The 16,379-nt window shown below is 46.9% G+C and overlaps 1 protein-coding gene and 1 long non-coding RNA gene across 2 annotated transcripts in view; one reads left to right on the top strand and one right to left on the bottom strand.

Annotated features, from left to right (window-relative positions):
* Positions 1 to 16,379, top strand: part of GCK (glucokinase) — a 45,001-nt gene that overhangs the window by 4,635 nt on the left and 23,987 nt on the right. The gene's annotated exons all lie outside the window — the stretch shown is intronic.
* Positions 558 to 12,272, bottom strand: LOC107975785 (uncharacterized). Its single transcript, XR_001719224.2, has 3 exons — positions 12,181 to 12,272; positions 1,252 to 1,410; positions 558 to 727 (listed from the first exon to the last, which is right to left on the bottom strand). It is a non-coding gene; the product is annotated as an uncharacterized LOC107975785 (long non-coding RNA).

Raw genomic sequence — 16,379 nt, 5'->3', positions numbered from 1 at the left:
TCCCACTGTGACACTATTACTCACAGACAGGCCCGGATTAAACCTATGTTCCAGGTGCCCTGTGGTTCCCACAGTGTGGTTCCCTGGGTCTGGCCTCAGGCTCCACAGGTGCCCAGCCCTGCCAAAGTCTCCAGAGCAGCTGTCCAGCTGGGGAGCTGCAGGGCCCCTTCACAGAGCGCATGGGAAGAAGTTCCATCCTACACATTACATCGAGAGGGACGTGCCTGAGAAGGGGAGCTGGAGCCCGTGCAGCCCCCTGCTTGCGTGCAGAACATAGTGTACCCTGAGCATGCCATGAAAAACACAAACGCACAAAGTTGTAAAGAAAAAAGAAATGACAGGTGGCTGTAAAATCAGTTATAGCCCACGAGAGGCCCACTAATGAGTGGTGATTTCAGCTGATTACAAAGAAATGGTGGTGTTTCTGTAATGAACTAAACATGCACTCGTGCGTGCACACACGCGCACGTATAGTCACATAACTGACCAGCCCTATGCATCACTTGTTAATTACTTAGTAACTGTAAAAATAATAGTTTCCAATAAGTGAGCCTTAGTCTCTGCGCAAGGGTCAGTTTATTGAGCATACAGGGGCCTTGCAGTGGGGGCAGGTGATCTGCTCCTGGGAGCCGCCAGCCTCTCCTCTCCTGCTCTTCATCTTCCTCCGTGGTGGGAAATTGTCTCACTGCTTCTACACCTGAGGCTGAACATCTCCCTTTATTTCAGTCTGAAACACATGTAAAAATATACTAGAATGAATTAAGGTTGCAATTATTGATATCAGGCAGTGAGTACATCAGGGTTTATTATACTATCTCCTTTACTTACTTCGAAGTTCTCTATTACCAAAAAATTAAAAACTATAAAAGAAAGAAAAAGGAAATGAGGCTAGATTCAACACAGATTACTCTTACCAAACCCTTCTTAGTCCCAGGAGTCCCCTAACACAAGCACTTGTGACCTGGAGTGATATTCACAGCATTCCTTACCTGGCAATACCTGAGTATTAGCCCCTCCTAGTGGGATCTTTGTTGTAGACAACCAGCAACTATCAGCCCTGCCAATAAACAAGTAGGAAAGGGGAGTGCTGGAGAGGCCAAGAAGTGGGATTTTCCATGCTCCTGGGCTGTGATCCAGAGGGCACGGCTGTGAGGCTGATCTCAATGAACACTCTGTCTTGGAAGTACAGGGATCCTCTGCTACCTGAAAACATTCTGAGTATTCGCTTTCATGGATTGCAAAGTCATTTACCCAAAATTCACTCTCCAAATGAAAAGTGAGTATGATGAATCAGTATTCAAGTTCCACCTGGGTCCTGGGAGAGGGCATGGACATCATATCCCAGCTGTTCCGACAGGAGGACCCAATCTCAGTCTCACTGCCTGCCTGCATCGTTTGTCTGCTGCCAGCCTGCACAGTAGGAAGGGAAAACATGATTTGTATCTGTTTTAGGTCAGGTTCCCAAGAAGTAGAGCCTGAGATTGGAATTCTTGGAAAATGGTGTTTGCGGGAGCGCTGTCAGCAGAAGCTATAAGGAAGTTGGGGGGACAGAAAACGAGAGGTAAGAAGCCAGTCAAAAAGGCAGGTCCAGCTTAAGTCCGCCTCAGTCTGGTTCCACAAGGGCTCTGATGCATGAAGAATATCACAGGGTTGTCCCTCCTGGGAGAGGGGCCAGCCTATTGTACCTGTATCAAAGCCACCAGCTGAGGGCCAGTGGGGAGGGAAGATCTTCCAGGCATTTCCAGGAAACTCTCAGGAGAAAGGTGTAGCTGTGAGCAGTCTGCAGCTGCTGCTCACTGCAGCTAAAGGCTGGGTGTGCAGGCCAGTCGGCCAGTGAGGCGCCAACAGCAGGCACTACAGTCCACCCCTTGACTGCTCAGACCTACTGCTTTCCACTTTAAGCTCTCTCCATCCAGGCACAGCTTCAGGGAAAACTTACAATTGGAGAAACAGAGGGATGAACTACAATGCCCACTTCTGCAGGTGATTGTAAGACTGTCACTGATACTCACCATCATGCCCCATCCCCACCATCCATTCTAGTGTCCCCTTCCCCTTGGCTAACACTGCTGGTCTAGGTGACTTGCCTAGAGCAGGAGCCAAACCCTTATCCCTGAGGCATCTGAATCCTGGATTCCTTTATCAGGCTATTGTTGTTGTAAGTTGTCCATTCCCAATTACAAGTGGACATGAGACTACCAAGAAACACCCTGGCAAATCATCTGAGTGCAAGCCATATTCTTCCTGCTCCATTATGTAGCAGTAGTCCTACCTCCTAATGACAAGGGTAAATTGCCACATTTTGCTCCTTGTGCCAGGATGGTAATACCTTTCTCTACCTGCTTGGCTACTGGCACAAGGAAGCACAGCATGACCAGGAGGCAATTGTAGCTGTACATTTAGTGAATGTGTTAATGTATCACCTGGTGGAAGGACCCCCTCTGAGAACCAGGACTTCTAGACCCACAAAACCTAAAGTTGTGAATGGCGGAAGCACAAATTTCCCAAGTGGATCATGGAGAGTGATGAAGAGTTCTTGGTTCCCAAACCCACATATTTTACCTTTCAGGAACATGGCCTCATCCCATAGCCATTAGAGTGCATATTGCATTCTGGAGGAGAGTGGGCCCTCCTCATGGGTGTCATCTTCAAGATGACAGCTCCACTGTGCCTCCAAGAGGATGCTCCACCACCCTATCTGTGATTCCTTGGTTAGCAGGACAGGCTGAGGCACTGAGGGTAGGAAAGGCAAGTCCATTGCTGGCTGGAATACATGTCAATCCAAGTCAAGAGAAAATGCCACCCTTTCCAGGTTGGAAGGGGCCCGATTTAGCCAACTTGTCACCCAGTAGTGGCTGGTTGGTCTCCTCCAGGAGCAATGTTACACCAGGGATTCAGTACCAGTCGCTATTGCTGGCAGTTCTTACATTCAACAGCAGCAAAACTAGGTCAGCCTTGATGAGAGGGAATGTATGCTTCTGGGCACAGGCATGGCTTCCTTTTCTGACCCCATGATTATCTATTTCTGAGTGCATGGTGGCCGACATTCAGCTGCCTGCCCATCCTATCCACTTGGTTATTATTGCCTCTTCCACAAGAAGTGGTTTCTGGCTGTCATTAATGTCTCATACTTTGTGCCCACTCACACAGGTTTAGCTCTACAACTTTTCCCCATGCCACCACTTTTCCACAATCTTCTAATGTTGCTCCTTCCAAGCTACTGAAGAACGAGCTAAGCTATTCACCAATGTCCATGAGTCTATATTTACCTTAGGCCACATCTCTCTCCACACAAAGTGAATAAGCAGGTGCACCCTCCAAAACTCTACTAAGAGGATTTCTTCTCCCCAGTGTCTTTCAGGGCCACCTTGAGTGGGGCTGAAGTACAGCGGAAGTCCATTTCCAGCTTGCATCAACATTCCAAACTAACCTATCCATGATCAACGCATAGATGGGTTTTTCCCTCCTCCAGCAGCTAGACAAAAGACACCCCCCACCAGGAGGCCATATTTGCATGTGAGTGAAAGAGAGGCACAGGGGCCAATATTCGTGCAACAGTGGTAGATGGCAGGTGGGTCTGGGCCACCTGTCCCTGCAGCTTATCTGTGCCATCTGGACCTGCTCAAACCTGATTCCAGATATACCATTTCCATCTTATGATGGATGGCTTATGACCTAGTGGGTCTGACAGCACCAAACTCATAATGGGCAGTTATGGCCACATGGTCACTTAATGTCCTATGGTCAGATACTCTGCTGAGTGGCATGCCAGGAAATGCTTTACAAGTGGTGTTTGGTTCTCTGCTGCAGATGGCATGACCTTGGTCCAGAGCCCTAGGGTTTTGGACAGTGACTCCTGTTGGGGCCTAATCTCACATTCCATGCAGAGTATCATCAGATTTGCCAATCACATAGCCTAAGGGTCAGGACTGATCCAACCAGTTTTTGCAGAGATCAAACTGGAGAATGAAAGGTTGATATGATGTGACCATCATATCACCTTTTTCTCTCTTGAAAAGTATGCAGATGTCTGAAAGAGACAAGTGCCCCAGGAGAAAATGCATGCCTTCCTCAGGATCGGCCCCCACCTCCCCTCCTGGCCACAAGGAGGGTCAAATCTCAGCATGGCCCAACTTGGACCTGTCAAGGAAGAAGAAAAAAATTGTATGCCAAAGGAGCTCAGTCTTTGGCTAACAAGTACTAGACATCCTTTAAGTCTTTGAGAATGGCAATAATTTCTGCCATCCCTCCAGATTTGTGTTTTTCTGTTTTGGCTGGGTGGGAATGCAGCATTTTCACTTCGCCTTTGCTTATTCTATATGTTGCTTATTCTACAAATCAAGGAACCATTGTAAGGGCTCTTCTGATGGTTAAGTATATCCATTCCAATGATTTATTCGGGATCCAAGGAAATGATTTCTGGGTGAATACACAGAACTAGTGGATCCAATGTGAGACATACCTGGGCCAGAACTATATTTGTCGTCTTACCCCAATAAGCCTGCACTCTACTAGGACAGCCATGACAGCACTTTGGGACCCTAGATATAAGTGTGAATTGCTGGCTGGGCATGGTGGCTCACGCCTGTAATCCCAGCATTTTGGGAGGCTGAGGCAGGTAGATCACCTGAGGTCAGGAGTTGAAGACCAGCCTGGCCAACACAGTGAAACCCCATCTCTACTAAAAAATACAAAAATTAGCTGGGCGTGGTGGTGGGTGCCTGTAATCCCAGCTACTCGGGAGGCTGAGGCAGGGAGAATTGCTTGAACCCAGGAGGCGGAGGTTGCAGTGAGCCAAAATCACACCACTGCACTCCAGCCTGGGTGACAGAGCGAGATTCCATCTCAAAAAAAGAAAAAAAAAAGTGTGAATTGCTATAAAATCACTATCAAAAGATCTGAGTGTTACCCTTACTCAGTGTGGTCGAATATAAATAGCCATAGGTTCCTGTTATACACACTTGCTGTGGTGCTACAGAGTCTTTCCTCATGGGAACCCAGTCCCTCTTTCAGTCAATGGGTTCTGGTTCGAGAACTGGCTGAGGTTTGGAAACTGTGCCTTTCCATCATAACTTTCCACTGGGGTGACTGACCTTGGCCTTCTGTTCATCCTTTCTGGCCCCTAAGAATCCAACACTCTATTAGCCTTCTCCTTAGACCCCTATAAGCTAATCCCTTCTAGTTGTTAGTCTGACCTTGGTGCCCAATATGATAATTATTCCCACTTTGCTTCTGATGTGCTTCTAAGTGCTGCCCCTGGTCTCTGCGCTTAAGTGATCTATCATCCCCACTGCCATTAGGGGGAGAAGCTCTGAAAAAGAGTTGTCTCCCATCAACTCTGGTCTACAGAGGACAGCCCTACTGAGCCTCAGCCATGTGCCCGACACCAGCAGATTCTTTACAGCCTGGGAAGCAGAGTGTCTTCCCTGCCTTTCCAGGGAACATAGCCAGCTTACAGGCTTTTTGATCTTATAGAGTAGGTCAGTTATATTTTGCCCCATTTCTTTTATCCTTTTGATCACTTCCTCTTGGCCCACCATGTAAACTCAAGCATCCCTGCTTCATTTAATCGAGCTGTTGCTTTTTCTAAGCTACCAAGAGCGACCCCAGCAATATATCAGAGCCCTCTCTTGGGACCCTTGCTAGGATGTTAAATCCTGCATCATAGGAGAATGCTCCCACATCAGCAAAGTCCCCTTATCCTCTTGATATCCCACCTGCCCCAGTCCAGCACCTTCAGGATCTGGTCTCAATCACAGGATCCAGCACCTTTGGGACTGTTGCAAGCATAAGATCCAGCACTTTTGGGATCTAGTCTCCCACTTCCTGCTAGTACTTGTTAGCCAAAGACTGAGTTCCTTTGGCATACAATTTTTTTCTTCTTCCTTGACAGGTCCAAGTTGGGCCATGCTGAGATTTGACCCTCCTTGTGGCCAGGAGGGGAGGTAGGGGCCGATCCTGAGGAAGGCATGCATTTTCTCCTGGGGCACTTGTCTCTTTCAGACATCTGCATACTTTTCAAGAGAGAAAAGGCCTCCTTCTCACAGCAAGACTACTTCTGTAGATGCAGGTGGCTCGTGGGAATCTGGGAATTCAAAATTCTCAAGTGTACTCACTAGCACATTAGAAAGCCAGTAGTACACATCTCTTTCCAAATCTTCATTCAGTGACACTATGTCGGTAGCTGGAAATGGGCCATGGTGGGTGTATTTAAACCATGAAAATCAGAAAATGCTACAAACCAGGGCATCCCGCATCTCTAGACAGCAGATTGTTAGCCATTTCCCAGCATACCATTGTGTATACTCCTTCCCATCAGGGCCGTGGCTTGCCTTGGTGGAGGACTCAGCCCTTGCTGATGTTCTGCTACTGCTCTTACAATTGAGTCCTGTGCCTGGTCTCCAGCTCTGCCTGCCTCACTACAGGAGACAAGCGTCTCTTTAAACACTGCCGAGAAGACCCTCTGGCTCTCGGGCTTGGCTTTAAATCGATAGACCTGAGCCTGCCATTTTCTCTTTTCCATGCATCACTCCACTGATCCACAGGTCTCAGTGACATAGTCTTTCGGGTTAGCATCTCCCCCACACCCTCGGTGCCAGAGACACTGAGTAAGCAAGTACCTCCCTGTCCACCCCCATCCCCGCTCCCCACAGGCAGGGCCTTGGCGATCCACTGCTGCAATGTGCCAGAGACTGTCAGTACTCCTACCACCAGTGAGGTGGCAACCAGCTGGGAAGTGATCCAACTCCAGAGTCCCGCCCTCATAGGCTGATTTCTAGGACCACTCCTGGTATACTGTGTTAGGTTCTTGAAGCAGAGCCTGAGATAAGGATTCTGGCACCTGTGATTGAGTGGGAGGGTGCTCTCAGGATGAGATGGGGTAGAAATAGGCAAAGGTACAGATTCAGCAGCAGTTGAGCCTCAGTCTGACCCAGCAGGGAGCTCTCAAACGTGAATGACATCACAGAGTTGTCCCTCTGAGGCAGGGGCCAGCCTTTGTGCTCCTACACGAGTCAGTCACTGGCTGGAGGCCTCTGGGGAAAGGCTAGGGCTGCCAGCTTTAGCAAATAAAAAATTAGGGCACTCAGTTAAATTTGAATTTCAGATAAACAACAAATCATTTTTAGTATATGTCCCAAATTGTGCATAACATAATGTGTTTTCTCCGCCAGCCCTGGGAAGGGCATAACTTCCCAGGTATTTCTAGGTGAAGTAACTTTGTAGATCAGGAGTAAGTCCCAGGAAAGAAGTCCAGCTCTTCTCTTCAGCCCTGGGCAGCTGGGGGTAGGCACAGGGGCCCAGCAGGCACCCATAGCATCTCCTACAGCATCTGAAATGAACAGGGTCATCACGTACTACATACAAATGTACCCACTGCTGAGTTCTTCAGGGATTATATCATTAGGTACTTGGTATTTTAAATACATTACATTATGCAGAAGTCCTTTGTGGATTGCTATATGTGGAGAGTTTTGTGATATTGGGGGGATTAGATGGAGTTTTCAGATGGGCATCATACGGTTTTTCATTTAAAACCCTAGAGTATTGTAATCCTAGAGAGTGATCCTGCGATTAGTAAATTAGCTCTCCAATAGATTTTCAATGTGGTTGCAAAGGACATGCATGTGGTTCACCCTCCCAGAAAATCCAGGAGGGCAGCATTGGCCTGAGTTTGGCTGGTTGGGCTGGTAATGCTGGACAAAGGCAATGGGTGGAATGGTTTGCTTCCCTCAGTCCTTTCAGACACAGCCCAGCCCACCACGTCAAGCCAGTGGGTGCATCTGCAACCAATCCCCATGAGAACTGCAGCCTCTCAGAGGTGGGCAAGTTGGCCCGGGTGGGTCAGGAGGATCAGATGTTGAGGAAATCTTTGGATTGGAGGCAGGCAGAGCAGGGAAGCATCGGGTGATTCTATGACAGACCCAGGGCTCCAAGCTGCAGTTCAGGAGGGGCACTGGCACGGCCTCTGCTCAACTCCCCCTTGAGTGACATCAGGTGAAGTGCCGACAACACAGAAGGCAGCAAATGCTGCCAGTCAGGTCTGCTTCCCAGGACAGCCAGTTGCTAACCCTTCTCCAGCACAGCACTGGATTTTGGTCACCTGGCTGGGAGCTCCACCTCCCCAGCTGCTGCCTCACCTGCTTTTCCAAACCCCACCCTGTAAACGGTAACTACATTTTGTGCCCACTACGCCTCGTTTCCATCTCTTTGGAGCACCTCTCACGTGGAGCTGAACAGAACGACCTGTTAAGCCCACCGTGTCTGTTAGGGTTGTCTAGGCTGTATCAGATACCCAACTAAAACTGGATTCACCAACAGGTATTGTCAAAGCGCATAAGAAAGAGTCCAGAGGCAGGCAGCTCTCAGCCCGGTGTCAGGCTCTGGGTCAGCTTTCCAGATTCTCTTAACCTTCCCCACATCTGCCAGATGCCGCCACAGGCACAGGAGGTACAAACAAACCCAAAAATGTTCTGGAAACAAGAAGGGAAGGGGATCCCCCACCATATCTCCCCAGAGGCCTTCCTTCTCACATCTCACTGTCCTGAAGCCAGCTCTAGCAGAAGACAGCAGGGTGAATTTGTCCAGGGTATTCAGCCCCCAGTGCTGGGTCCATTACTACTTGACCCCTGAATAAAACAGAGGTTCCATGAGCAAGAAGGAAGGGGAACTGGATGTTAGAGGGCAAGAATGTATCCATCCCACCCCTAGGAGCACGCATGGACAACTGCCCCATTTTTGCTCCTATTGCAGCCCAGGGGCTAGCCCAGAGACCTTGCCAGTGCTGAGTCACAAGATGCTGGGAAAGTGAGACCAGAGCCTGGTCTTGGGGAACAGCTCAAGGCCGCATTGGTCTGCAGGTCATAGAGCAGCTGCTGAGCAGTGAGAGCCCACGATGGGCCAGGCCCTGGGTCTTGGAGACCTGAATGAGACAGACTGGGTTCCTGTTCTCCTGGGCATTGCCTCTTAGAGGGCAAAGACAATTAACAATAAACAAATAGAACACGAAGTGGTTTCCGATAGTGACTGATATACTTTGGATATTTGTCCTCTCCAAATCTCATGTTGAAATGTAATTCCTTATGTTGGAGGTGGGGCCTGGAAGGAGGTGTCTTGGTCATGGGGGCAGATCCCTCATGAATGGTTTAGTGCCATCCCCTTGGTGATGAGTGAGTTCGCATGAGAGCTGGTTATTTGAAAGAGCCTGGCCCCCTCTCATTCTCCTGCTCCCACTCTTGCATGAGACACCTGCTCCCCCTTCTCCTTCTGCCATGATTTTAAGATTCCAGGGGCTTCACAAGAAGCAAATGCTAACACCATGCTTCTTGTTCTGTCTGCAAAACTAAGCCAATTAAACCTCTTTTCTTTGTAATTTATCCAGTCTTGGGTATTTCTTTATAACAGCACAAGAACAGCCTAATACAGTGATGCTCTCCAAGTGACCTTTGGGCTGAGACCTGAAGAAGAAGGGGAAGCAGTTAGGTCTGATAGCTCATGCCTGTAATCCCAGCTCTTTAGGAGGCTGAAGTGGGAGGACTGCTTGAGCCTAGGAGTTGAAGACCAGCTTGGAAAACATAGCAAGACCCTGGCTCTACAAAAATATTTTTTAATTGGCCAGGTGTGGTGGTGCACACCTGTAGTCCCAGCTACTTGGAAGGCTGAGGCAGGAGCATCTCTTGAGCCCAGGAAGTTGAGACTGCAGTGAGTCATGTTCACACCACTGCACTCCAGCTTGGGTGACAGAGCAAGACCTGTCTCGAAAAAGAAGAAAGAAGAAAGTAGGAAGAAGAAGAAGAAGAAGAAGAAGAAGAAGAAGAAGAAGAAGAAGAAGAAGAAGAAGAGGGAGGAGGAGGAGAAGAAGGAGAGGAAGAAGAAAAGGAGAGGAAGAAGAGGAAGAGGAGGAAGAGGAGGAGGAGGAAGATGAGGAGGAGGAAGCAGAAGCAGAAGAAAAAGAAAAGAAAAGAAAGAAAGAGAAAGAAAGAAAAGGGAAGGAGGGAAGGAAGGAAGGAAGGAAAAAGGGAAGGAAAGGGAAGGAGAGGGAGAGGGAGAAAGAAGAACGAAGAAGAAAGAAGAAGGAGAAGCAGAGGCTCGTGCTGGATAGCCTTGCTTTTGCCAAGGACCTTGCTGATTTTCAGGGGGTCCTGGTGTCTTAGTCCATTTGTGTTGCTGTAAAGACATACCTGAGGCTGGATAATTTACAGAGAAAAGAGGTTTATTTGGCTGACAGTTCTGCAGGCTCTACAAGAAGCATGGCACCAATGCCTACTTCTGATGAGGGCCTCAGTCTGCTTCCACTCATGGCAGAAGGTGAAGCAGAGCCTGCATGTGCAGATATCACATGGTGAGAGAGGAAGCACGAGGGGGCAGGGAGGTGCCAGCCTCTTCCTAATAGTAAGCTGTCTTGAGAACTAATAGAGTAAGAAATAACTCACACCCTGCCCCCAAGGAAGGGCATTAATCTATTCATGAAGTATCTGCCCCCATGACCCAAACATCTCCCATTAGGCCCCCCACCTCCAACATTGAGGATCAAATTTCAACATGAGGTTCTGGTGGGCAAACATCCAGCTATAATACTGGGCAATGCTGACCAGACTCTTCCCCTCTCAGGCCCAGAGCTCCTTGGCCCTGTAACAACAGAAAATTGGGTTTGAGTGTCAAGATTTTTCCTTTAGTCCCCATGCAGCTCCTTGGAATGAGGTGGCATCTTCTCCCTTTTCATAGGTGAAGAAACAGAAGCTCTGGAGGAATGAATCATTCATCCAAGGTCAGGTAGCTAGTAAGCATCCCACCAGCTCCCCAGATCTCCTGTTTCCTGTCCCAAGTCCCACTGAGTGAGCTGGAACAATGGCTTCACTGGCACCCGCCGGGAATGGTGGCAGGTGCCTGTAATCCCAGCTACTCGGGAGGCTGAGGCATGAGAATCACTTGAACCCGGGAGGCAGAGGTTGCAGTGAGCCAAGATCACACCACTGCACTCCAGCCTGGATAACAAACGGAGATTCCATCAAAAAAAAAAAATTAACATATAATATACATACAGTAACATTCACTTTTTAAGTGTACAGTTTGATGAGTTTTATCAAATGTATATGGTTATATAACCACCATCACCATTAAGGCAGAATCTTCCCATCACTCAAATAATTCCCTCAGCCCCACCTCTTGCTGTCAATCACTTCTCCCACCCTAGCCACTGGAAATCATTCGTCTGTTTTCTGTCCCCTTGGTTTTGCCTTTTCTAGAATGTTCTATACATGAGACCACTGAGAATATAGTCTTCTGTGTCTCGCTTCTTTCACTTAACATAATGCCTAGCTCAGCAGTGTGTCAATCCTCCCTCCCTTGCCATTGCTGAGCAGTGAGTATTCCACTGTATGGCTGTGCTACGGTGCGTTCATCCATTTATTCATTCACCAGCTAATGGGCATTTGGATTGTTTCCAGGCTTTGGCTATGATGAGTGAAGCTGCTGTGAATGTTCAAGTACAAGTCTTTGTGTAGACAGGGGTTTTCATTTGGCGGGATAAATACCTAGGAGTAGTATCGTGTGGTTAAGCGTACGTTTAAACTTAGAAAAACGTCAAACTGTTTTCCAACGTGGCCTGTACCATGTTGCATTTCCATCAGCAGTGTTTGAGAATTCCAATTGCTCCACATCCTCCTCCCGACACTTGGTTTCACCCATCTTTTAAATATTAGCCACTCTGGTGACTGTGTAGTGATATGTCAGTGTGGTTGTAATTTGCATTTCTATGATTGACTAATAATAATGTTGCAGATATTTCTGTATGCTTAGTGGGCATTTTTGGTGAGTTTTTAAAAAATTGGGTTCTTGTCACCATCTTATTGAGTTGGAAGAATTCTTTATATGTTCTGGATGTTTATTCATGTGTGTGTCTGCTAAGAGGTGAGACTGGTTCTACCCTGGTCCTAACAAGCACCCTGGGCCTGCATCCCTTTTTTGTGTCTGTGAGCTGGGTCTGCAGCCCTCTCCTCCCACTACCTACTGCCCAGCAGTACCCCTCACCCATCACTGTGGCTCCTGCAATGACATCTCAGCCTGTCTCTCCCTCCCCCCAGCTAGCCAGAGGCAGGATGGCTCAGTGACACAAGGTGGGCCCTGAAGACAGAGTGCCAGGGTTTGGACCTTGTATTAGCAAGAGTCACAAGGGAAACTTACTTTATCTCTCCATAGCGCTGTTGTGAGGATCCAATAAATTAATCCATAGAAGAGCTTAGGACAGCACCTGGCACAAAGTATACGTGAGCTATTATGATGTTATTCTTCCAACCCATTGTTTCTGTGTTGTCATAAACATGAATGCAGGACTCAGTGTCCCAGCTCTGTGTCCCTCACATACATTCCCTGACAGCCCACAGGTCTTGCCTGTCACCGCCTCATTCAATAAGCGATGACTCTGCCTCGTCCTTGGCTGGGGCCTTGCATTGGACATTTCTGTATCCATATTTGTTTTTTAAAAACTAGCTGTTGGCCGGGCGCGGTGGCTCACATCTGTAATCCCAGCACTTGGGAGGCAGAGACAGGTGGATTATGAGGTCAGGAGTTCAAGGCCAGCCTGGCCAACATGGTGAAACCCCATCTCTACAAAAAATACAAAAATTAGCTGGGCGTGGTGGCATGCACCTGTAATCCCAGCTACTTGGGAGGCTGAAGCAGGAGAATCGCTCGAACCCGGGAGGCAGAGGTTGTAGTAAGCCAATATAGCACCACTGCACTCCAGCCTGGGCAACACAGAAAAACTCCATCTCAAAAAAAACCTAGCTGGACTTGACACTCTTGTTAGAGGAAGATTTTTCCACATCTGTTAACTTTTCTTCTATTGTTATCCATCTGTGCAGGTTTTTCTGTCCTCCTGAGTCATTTTGATAATTTATATTATATTATATTTTGAAAATCATCCATTTCCTATAGTTGTTTATTAGTGTCTTCTCTGTTATATTTGATCAGATTACCAAATCTTGCTCATTGATTGCCCATTTATTTTATTGTGTTTATTTTTTTGAGACAGGGTCTCACTCGACAGCCCAGGCTGAAGTGCAGTGGTGCAATCATGGCTCGCTGCAGCCTTGACCTCCTGGGCTCAAGCAATTCTCCCACCTCAGCCTCCTGAGTAGCTGGGACCTCAGGCACATGCCACCACAGCTGGCTAATATTTTATTTATTTATTTATTTATTTATTTTTGTAGAGATGGGGTCTCACTATGTTGCCCAGGCTGGTTTCAAACTCCTTGGTTCAAGTGATCCTCCTGCCTCAGCTTCCCAAAATACTGGGATTACAGGAGTGAGCCACCATGCCCAGCCCTCATTTACTTTATAGTAAGTGCCTTTATGGGCATAAATGTTCCTCTGAGACAGCTTTGGCTATTAGCCATACTTTTAATATTTTGTACATTCATGGTTATTCATTTATAAATGGTCTGTAATGCAATGCAGATTTCCCCTTTGGCCCAAATGCCATTTACAGCAGCACTTTTCTCTTTCTGAGCAGACAGAATATTTTGGTTTCCCCTCTGTTGTTTATTTCTCGTCTGCCTCGCCTCATTTGCTAGGTGTTCCCTTGGTGTGCCTTAAGTATGAGCCACTCAAATATTTGTGTTTCTCTAAACACCCCTGACACTGTCCTGCTGGTTTCTCTATCTGGAATATCCTTCCCTTCTTGGCCAGTTCCCCCAGTGCATCAAAGAAATCCTGCTCTTTTGCCTTCAGAAAACAAAACAAAATGAAACCTATCAGTCTCCTTATGTCCCCAAAGACATAGCTTCGCTGGTATCTGGTTGTATTAAGCTGTTCGTTTGTCTCTTCTGCTAGATGGTAAGCTCCTTGGAAACTAAAAACTAATCACTTTTCTAACTTCAGACTAAGCACAAATTAGGTTCTCAAGAAACATTGAATAATGAGTGATCCAGTATCCCCTTCCAACATATTTTTGGTCATTGATACCATCATTCTGAGTAGTTACTAGGGAACACTTCACTGCAGTAACCAATACAGCAAAACGTGAAATACAGTTACATAGTAGAATTGTATTTCTTGCCCATATAATAGTCAAATGCAGTTCTTCATCAGCTGGGAGGTTCTCCTCCACACAGTCATTTAGGAATCCAGGGAACATAGCAGAGGTTGCTAGCTCTAGACCCAAACCCATGTCCTCTTTGTCCACAGTGAGGACAATGCCAGCAACAGCTGGCCAGCTGTTCTGTAGTTCTCAGCCTCCCTCGCAGTGAGATGTCTCCATGCAATTTCAGTGGAGCAACATATACCATTTCCATTTCCAGGTGTAGGCTCCTAAGAAGAGGGTGGCTTCTTCATGTTCTTTCTCACCTTTCCGTGGGCTAGCTGCAGATAATGATGAGGCTTTAGGGAGTGGGTGGAGCCATAAAGTAGAAGCTTGGATTCCTAAATGACAGTGTGAAGTGTTCCCTAATTTCACATAATTGTTTCTTAATTTCCTGTTTGGGTTATTTGTTGCTAAGATATAAAAAAACCCTGATATTTGTGTGTTGATATTTGTGTGCTGCAACTTTGCTGAGTTAGCTTATTAGCTCAATTTGATCTCAGATATTAGCTCAAATATTTTGGGGGATTATTTATGGCTATCTACATAAGATCATGTCATCTGAAATAAAGATAGTTCTATTTCCTTCTTTCTATCTTAGTCCATTTGGGCTGCTGTAACAAAATGCCATAAATTGGAGGCTGAGAAGTCCAAGATCAAGGCACCAGCTAATTCACTGTCTGATGAAGGCCTGCTTTCTGGTCCATACATGGCACCTTCTAGCTGTGTCCTCACATGGTGGAAAAGGCAAGGTAGCTCTCTGGGATTCTTTTTTGTTTGTTTGTTTGTTTTGTTATTTTTGTTTGATTTTTTGAGACAGTCTCGCTCTGTCACCAGGCTGGAGTGCAGTGGCACAATCTTGGCTCATTGCAACCTCTGACTCCCTGGTTCAAACGATTCTCCTGCCTCAGCCGCCTGAGTAGCTGGGATTACAGGTACCCATCACCACGTCCAGCTACTTTTTGTATTTTTAGTAGAGACAGGGTTTCACCATGTTGGCCAGGATGGTCTCGATCTCTTGACCTCGTGATCTGCCCACCTTGGCCTCCCAAAGTGCTGGGATTACAGGCATGAGCCACCGTGCCTGTCCTCCGGTATTCTTTTTATAAGGGCTCTTTTTCTTTTTATGTGGGCTCTACCCTCATGACCTAGCACCTTCTAAGGCCCCACCTCTTAATATCATCACACAGCAGATTTAATATATGAATTTTGAGGGGACACATTCTTTCCATAGCACTTTCCAGTATGGATACCTTTTATTTATTTTTCTTCCCTAATTGCTTTGGTTAGAAATGTCTTCCCTAATTGCTCCACTACTATGTTGAAAAGAAGTGGCAAAAGTGGGTATTCTTGTCTTGTTCCTCTCTTAGGAAGAAAGTTTAAGTCTTTTGCCATTAAATATGACGTTAGCTATGGGGTTTTCATATATGACATTTATCATGTTGAGGAAATTTTCTTCTTGTTTCAATGATGACAGGGTGTTGAGTTTTGTCAGATGCTTTTTCTGCATCAATCAATATGACCATGTAGTTTCTTTGTTTTATTCCATTATTGTAGTACATTACATTAATTTTTGCATGTTGAACTATTCTTGTGTTCCTGGGATAAATTTCACTTGGTTATGGTGTATAATCCATAACCATAACCTGAAGATATGCTGAAGAGGCTGAGTGCCATGGCTCATGCCTGTAATTCCAACACTTTGGGAGGCTGGTGTGGGAGGATCACCTGAAATCAGGAGTTTTAGAAGAGCCTGGGCAAGTAAACAAGATCCCATCTCTACAAAAAATTGAAAATTAGCGCTGGGCATGATGGCTCACGCCTGTAATCCCAGCACTTTGGGTGGCCGAGGCAGGCAGATCACCTGAGGTCGGGAGTTCTAGACCAGCCTGACCAACATAGAAAAACCCTGTCTCTACTGAAAATACAGAATTAGCCAGGCGTGGTGGCACATGCCTGTAATCCCAGCTACTCAGGAGGCTGAGGCAGGAAAATCACTTGAACCTGGGAGACAGAGGTTGCAGCGAGCCAAGATCATGCCATTGCACTCCAGCCTGGGCAACAAGAGCAAATCTCCGTCTCAAAAAAAAAAAAGAAGGAAAGAAAGAAAGAAAAGAAAAGAAAAAAAGAAAATTAGCTTGATGTGGTGGTTGTGCACCTTTAGTCCTAGCTACTCAGGAGGCTGAGGCAGGAGGATTGTTTGAGCCCAGGAGGTTGAGGCTGCAGTGAGCCATGATTGCACCACTGCACTCCAGCCTGAGCAACAGAGTAAGACCTCATCACTAAAAACAAATTTTTTAAT

The sequence above is a fragment of the Pan troglodytes genome, chromosome 6 (genome assembly GCF_028858775.2).
Source record: "Pan troglodytes isolate AG18354 chromosome 6, NHGRI_mPanTro3-v2.0_pri, whole genome shotgun sequence".
NCBI classification, from domain to species: Eukaryota; Metazoa; Chordata; class Mammalia; order Primates; family Hominidae; genus Pan; species Pan troglodytes.
This window is presented reverse-complemented; position numbering and strand designations above follow the sequence as displayed.